This window comes from Babylonia areolata, chromosome 23 (assembly GCF_041734735.1).
Source record: "Babylonia areolata isolate BAREFJ2019XMU chromosome 23, ASM4173473v1, whole genome shotgun sequence".
Classification (NCBI taxonomy): domain Eukaryota; kingdom Metazoa; phylum Mollusca; class Gastropoda; order Neogastropoda; family Buccinidae; genus Babylonia; species Babylonia areolata.
Genome location: NC_134898.1, coordinates 13,190,019 through 13,197,518, shown reverse-complemented (window position 1 = coordinate 13,197,518; position 7,500 = coordinate 13,190,019). Strand labels below are relative to the sequence as shown.

The 7,500-nt window shown below is 44.6% G+C and overlaps 1 protein-coding gene across 2 annotated transcripts in view; it reads left to right on the top strand.

Annotated features, from left to right (window-relative positions):
* Nucleotides 1-7,500, top strand: part of LOC143298371 (uncharacterized) — a 128,794-nt gene that overhangs the window by 31,243 nt on the left and 90,051 nt on the right. The gene's annotated exons all lie outside the window — the stretch shown is intronic.

The following is a 7,500-nucleotide window of genomic DNA, read 5'->3' as shown; positions in this document are numbered from 1 at the left end:
CTATATTCTGGCTGAGGTAACCATGCGCTTCTGTTAGAAGCCAGATCTCATTAGTACAACGCCAGGAGTCCGCACAAAAAAGGATGTACCCTTCGGTGGGCTTTCGCAGGTGTTCGTTTTTTTCCTTGTTGCTCGGGGTCTTTATAGTCGTGTACATTACACGCGCCCGTTCGTCCGATTGTTTGTATAAATGCACCCACACACGAAGATGGACAACGTACGTACACACACACACACACACACACACACACACACACACACACACACACACACTCTCTCTCTCTCTCTCTCTCTCTCTCTCTCTCTCTCACGCGCGCGCGCACACGCACACATTCACAACACATGCGCATGCACGTACGCAGGCAAATATACACATACACTGACACTGACAAAAGTGCCACATTTTTACACGCACACATGCTCCCGCACACCACATAGACACATTTATGCCCACTTGGACATACACAGTTGGAGAGAGGGACTACAGGAGCGGAGGTAGATAAGATATTCATCAGTTGCAACTGAGCGACCGCGAGCACGCACGCACACACTTGAGTCACACACATACATACACGCATGCACACAAGCTTACACACAAAAAGACAACAGCAAACGAATTAAAAAAACAACAAATATAGCACACGACACGTACGTAACACAGGGCGAGAGAGAGAGAGCAGAAGATGACGAAACACACCTGAATATGCAACAGCGCAATTCTTTACGGTCTAATTCTTTGTCTAAGATGCTATTTATCTATCACCTTGAAACGGAGAGAGAGAGGGTCGTAAGAGGAGAAAGACGGGCAGCAGCGGTCGACATGTTAAACACGTGATACAGGTCAGCTTCCACTACAATATAGTGCAGTGCTCGACATTCGATACATACGACCTTCACTCGTCTTACATCCACAACCAAGTATAGACTGTGTCTTTGTCTTTGTTGTCATTTAGTGTCTGTGCATTGAAGTGGTGAGGCGCTGGTTATTTCTAGAACAATAATAGGCCAAACAGGGAAACTGGGAAACCGAGGCAGTGTGTTTAATATTTTGTGTAGGGAGGTAGGGGAGAGGGGTTGTGTGTGCATGCGATCAGTTGGGCTGGCGTGAGTGAATGGGTTCTAGTGTGTGTGTGTGTGTGAGTGCGCGCAGTAACTTTAACCCCCCTCACGCCCACCCGTATCCCCGCCTTCCTTCCATCTTCATTCTACCCAAACACCCGTCCCAAGATTACTTTCACACGTCCTGGCACAGTGTCTGCTTCCTGTCGACCTTCAGTGTCTTCAGTGTTTTTGAATTGCTCTACATTTCTCAACATTATGCTAGCCTAATGAAATCGTCATCGAATTTAGTTTCTCAGCGGTTTTAATGTGAACTTGTACCCTATTATTTTTCTTCTTTGATGTTGTTTAAAAGCGTTTTCTATCATTGAAATGGCTTTCGTCGTGGGAAACGTTTGTTCAAGGATTATTGCGCTTACTTTTTTTTCTTTTCTTTTTTATAATTATTATTATTTTTTAGCATATTTTCGAATCTATCGCCAAGGTACTTTTTGGACATATGCGAAACGACATCATGATTTTTGTTTATTGTACATATTACCACGACAAATAATATGCTTTATTATTATAAGATTTGCAGGTCAGAGGCGAGATGGGAAAGAGGGTTGAAAAAAGAAACAACAGACGGAACAGATGGCAAAGTTAGCGCGTTCTTTAGATTCTTGGAGACAAAATTAATAGTCTGCAAGGACTTGTGTCCAACGGCCAGGAACATCACGGTTTGTGGTACAAATAGTATGGCTGATTGAAAAACTGCGCTGCAGCTCTTGCATAAGCTGAAAAACTACGCTGCAGCTCTTGCATATGCTTTCCAGTTGTTTGAATCAGCACCGTTGTGCTTTTGCCAGTCAAAAGCAGTGGGGAGACAGAGACGAACTTTTTTTTAATTTTTATTTTAGAGAGATTGACAGAGAAAGAGATAAGAGAGAGGAGGGTAGGTAAGTTACACACTTACCGATCTAAGGTTGTTAATAGATAGAGAGAGAGAGAGCGTGGTAGGAGTAAATGATACACTAATCACTGCAACGTTATTTTAGACATGGACACAGAGAGGAGGTCCACTTCTTCACACAACCTTGTGAAATAATCAGTCATCTCATACTGTGCCACATATGTTTTATACGATTTCCACGTTTCGTTTGTCGTTTTTGTTTGCTTCCTCTCCCCCCCCCCCCCCCCCCCCCCCCCCAAGCATTTGCATTTTAAAAGCACCTGCCGTGTTTTGTATTATCGTACGCTCTCTATCATCCAGCTAACGCACTGAAGCAGTCATGTGTGTTGTTCCAGAGAGACTCATTTTCTGGCACATTTCAGGAGTTCGTTTACTCGAAATGCCATCGTGTCTTGGGGTTGTTCCAAAACAGACGGTATCAGATTGTTCTGTCGGTTGATAATACGCCCCCAAAACGAAGGGCGTAATTGCATTTATCTTGGAAGTATGGATACTTTAACTAACAAAGATCACTTTATAGGATGAGGTGGGGGGAAAAGAAATAGATTACACAACACAATATGTCATAGTCTATCCATGGTGTGATATGGGGCGGGGGGGAGGGGGGGGTAGTGTTCTGCGTGCGCGTGTCCTGTGTGTTTTGGTGGGTCTTTGTTTTGGTGTGTGTTTCAATACATTTTTAGGGAAAGAGTGATTGGAAATAGTGCAATTGCGTTATATGTCGGTGCTCTCTCTCTCTCTCTCTCGCTCTCTCTCTCTCCCTCTCTCCCCCGTCCCTCCCTCTCTCTGGTGCGGTCCGCTGACCTTTGAACAGCCATGATATTAAAAATGATAATGAGATATAGTTAAAACTTTGCACACTCCCTCCGCTTTTCCTCTTTTGTGGCCTGTGGCGGACTGATGTTCAAAAAAACATTTCCAATCTCTCTCTGTCTGTCTGTCTGTCTCTCTCGCTCCCCCTCCCTCCCTCCCCCCTTCTCTCACTGTCTCTGTGTTCGTGTGTGCGTGCGTACATACACGAAAGCGCGCTTGTGTGTGTGTGTGTGTGAATCCGAACACGCCGCTTATGGCGCGCATGCCGTGTTTTTGTGTGTGAGCGAGTTGGTTGCTCAAGCCATGCTCGCCGAAGGGCGTACTTTTTTTTTCTTTTCTTTTTTTTTTTTTTGGTTACATCAGCAAATAGTCCGGGAAGGGTGGGAGGATGTAATTGAAATAGCATCAAGGATCGTACGTGCGCTCACACAGGTGGGTGGAGTGTGTTCATTCCAGCGTCCGTGTTAATTAATTACCAAGACGTCAGACAGTAATGAGGTGGGTGGATAATTGCCTTTGGATGTATCAAGATAGCGGATTTATCGATAGGTCACGGGCACAACCAACACTTTCCGCCTTGTTTCCTTCCCTTGCCATGCTGCGAAACATTTCGAGGTGGGTGAGAGAGAGAGAGAGGGAGGGAGGGGGGGGGGAGGCCTGGGAGGGAGAGAGTTCAAATGGGTTGGGAGTTGGAAGGTACAAGAGACAAAAGTTCGGTCGTTGAAGCGGAGAGATACGCGGGAGGGACAGAAGTGTTTTCACTTTTTTCAGTTTTAGAGAGGTTTATTTTATTATGATAAGAGCAGTTTGTTTCTGTTGCGCCTTTCATTATGAAACAATAATGCTCAAGGCACACCACACGAGTAAAACACAACAGAAGGAGAAAGAACATTTTATACAAAAATCACAACCACAGGTAAGTAAAAATCCCAAAAACCATCACATGCGGACAACGTACTGTCACCCCAACCAAACTGAACTAAAACAACCATTATCATCCACGCAGTGATAAGTCAGGCGAATGTACACACACACACACACACACACACACACACAGTTACACACATCCCTTCTAAAGGGAATTAGGCTGTCGTGAATTAAACCATTTGCGTTCTCTTATACTTATTTCTTTCCTCCCTCTCTCTATATCTTTCTGCACATATGCATCTGTTAGTGTTTGTGCTGTTGTTGAGCACACGAATGAAAATAAATTTCCTTTAAAAAATATGAAAAAAAGAAAATACTGGCTCTTTGCACGCTAGGTTTGATTATTGATTTTACAAAACATACAGATTTTGTCTTCTCGGGTTATCACTTGTCACGCAGACAACACTGTCTTTGTGATACAACGCCGTGAGTGGCTTACTGGGTAAAACAAATAATGAAAGAAAGAAAACGAAACGCACACACACACACAGCGGAGAGAGAGAGAGAGAGAGAGGTGGTTGACCTTCAAGGACACGGTCTGGTGGAGTGTACACGGTTTGCACGTGGCTTGCAGATTTGGAGAAGTGCTCGATGGAGCGGCTCCTCGGCAACTATGTGAATCGGATCGGAACGAAGCCTTGAAGCACACGCACACGCGCGCACGCATTCACTAGAGAGAGAGAGAGATCTATCGACACACACACACACACACACACACACACACACAACCGTTTTGGTGAGAACTATATATTTTTTTTAAATGCAACTCGACAAAGAGCGAGCTGCCTGACATGTCAAGGACAAGGATTCGCGGTGTGTACAGTGTGAATGCGTGTAGCATGTGGCGCTGCTGACTTTAAGAAGAGCTTCAGTAAAGCCGCAGTGGGTTCTTGCCAAACGCGTCTATGAATCGGAGTAAACAAGGGAAATAAAAATAAACAAAATAAACTTCAGCCCCAGTCCATGATAATGTGAGAAGATGATTTCTTGTGTGCACTGCCGACGGATAATTTATCATCTGTCATCAGTGCGAGTGCGAGTGCGGAGGCGCAGATTTGAGTCTGCCTGTATACATTTCTGTGTACGTATGTGTTGTGCGCGCGCACTGATGCGCGCGTCTGCCTCTGTGTGTGGCCGGGTTTGTGAGTGGGTGTCTGTTTCTGTGTGCATGCGTGCGGTATATCTTGGCTTTGTCATTTATCACCGTTTTCTCCACTTTCCCGTAAACATAAAAAGATATACAAACACCAGCAAGATGCCCTGGAAAGTTGCCGATGTCACTTGTACATCCGGTTTCCATTCTGTCTGTTCATCAACCAGTAGAGTCCCACGTTACTTTCCCCTTTATTGCCCTGAAGAGAGAGAGAGTGGGGGTGGGGAGAGAAAGAGAGAGGGAGAGAGAGAGAGACGCATAACAAAAAGGGCATCATCTATTTTCCACGTAGGCACGAATTTGATGCCACTATTCAGTCAAGTTATGACTTGTTTACTCGGCTGTCACCGCCACGTGGGATGTGTGTTTCTAAGGACGTGATACACTGATTTCGGACGAGGGTGTGCAAGTCTGGATGCTGATAGCATGGGCGTGTGCATGCGAGTGTGGCTCATGTACTTTTCTATTGCTTGTAATTACATCCTTTTTGGCACGTACGGATTTTTCCTTGAAAACACGGATGTTGTGGGAGTGATTGAGGAAAGTCAGCAGTGTTTGTGTATCCTGACCACACACTTTATGTATTTGTTTGTTTATTTTTAATACTTTGGTTTTTAGCAGCAGACAACGTGCACTTACTCACGCGTTACCCGTTTTTCATTTTTGACTGATGTATTTAAGACGTGGAGAATGTTGGTGATAATCTTTATTGAAAGTACTTGTTGTGAGCACTGGTGTTGGCGCTTCAGCAAGTGTTGAAAGAAGATGAGCCAACTTGACAGTAAAGCCTCTCCGCAATAAAATGAGTCACAATGCATTCAGTGATTCATACATCTTCCCTTCCTCCCTCCCTCCCCTCCTTCCTTTCTTTCTTTCTTCCTCCGACACGCACACATGCACGCACGCACGCACTCTCTCTCTCTCTATCTCTGCTTGCGTGCGTATATGAGGATGTGTAATGACAATATACTGGCTCATTGCTAAAAGAAATTACACTTGGGTATTACGGCCTCATGATTTAGGAGTCATCCAGACGAGAAATAACCTCTGGCGTCACCCGAACAAGCAAATCAAACAATTGAAACCAACGACTAAGCGTTTCACTCGTCACTTTGAAAGAAACGAATCGCTCAGTGGGTTTTCCGGATCGGAAGCGCGTTTGATCATTCCCAGAACTCGTAAATGTCAGTGTGTCCGAGAAGCAAATTGGTCACAACTGTACACCTGCGTCTCATGGGGCCCATTAGTTGTGCTTGGGGAGGCGTGTGGAATGTCATTCACGATTCTCAGCAAAGCTCTTTCCAGATAAGGCTGACGAAGGAGACTTTTATTTTGATGCTCGATAGACCGGGGAATTTGCTGGCGAAGGTAAATTTCTGTGATGTGTCGTGCAGCCGGCCTCGCAGTATCGAACATCTGGTCTGCTGATTGACTGCCGGGATCTGCATGGTGTCAGGCATAAACATTTTACAGCTAGCTGCACGAAGATCATATTCCGGGATGTTCATCTGGACACCGCTTTTTTAATTTAAAAATTTTTTTTACGAAATTATTATGTCTTCCTTTAAAATTTATATGGGCTGAACTATACATGGGTGAATTGGTCTGTTCCTGTTTCTTTTTTATATTAACGATTTAACATTATTTTGGTGTGTCTCTGTGAGAAATGTCAGGAACTGACGTGCATTTAGCCTTGGAATGGCCCTTTTGCGGTCGGCTGAACACCAAGCAATTTGATTTGCTCTGAGCCCAAAGTCGATCAATGATAGTACTCTGTTGCGAGAACTCGTGCCGTGTGTGGTCGAGCTTTTTTATTTAATTTATTTATTTATCATTATTATTAATTTTTTTAACATAATAATTATGCCCTGGACAGCGGCACTGGAGAAATGGCAGCCAATTACGTTATCACGAGAAATGACGACGGCAGTTAAGTTCCCTTCAGTAGACAAGTTGTCTTCCATCTGCAGCAGATCCCTCCTCACACCACAGTAACTGAGCCTCCTCCAAAGCGATTTGTCCCCACGACACAATCTTGTGTGCGGCGTTCTCCCCAAGATCAATAAACAAGCTGACGCCCATCCCCTCTTGACACGATAGATGTGGAATCATCACAAAAAATGTGTGTATTTCTCCACCAATGCAAGAGGCGACAAATAAGACTGCACAATCCAAAATGACAGCTCTGCCTATTAGTAAGGTGGTGTCATTGGGCGAAGGGCATGGCGACGCGGGTGAAAACCGTGTTCTCGAAAAGGATGTTTGATGGCGGTGGAACCCATTGTGTCCATGAATGGGTAATGGGTCGTGATGTGGCTGCTGCAGTCTGTTGCATTGTTTTATTTTGTATTACGTTTTTGCCTTAACAGTTTTATCCACGTGAACTTCGGTGTGCTCTGCCAGAGCGCAGTGCCACTCCCATCTCTCTTTTTTTTGTTCTGTCTGCAAGTATACTTGTTTCACTATCAAAAGTGTGTTTTTTGTATATACTTTTGCCATGGAAATCTCTTTCATTGCCTAGGGTTCTCTAACATGCGCTAGGTGCATGATGTACTCGGAACCTCAGTATACCGTTTCATCCGAAAGACTAGCGTCC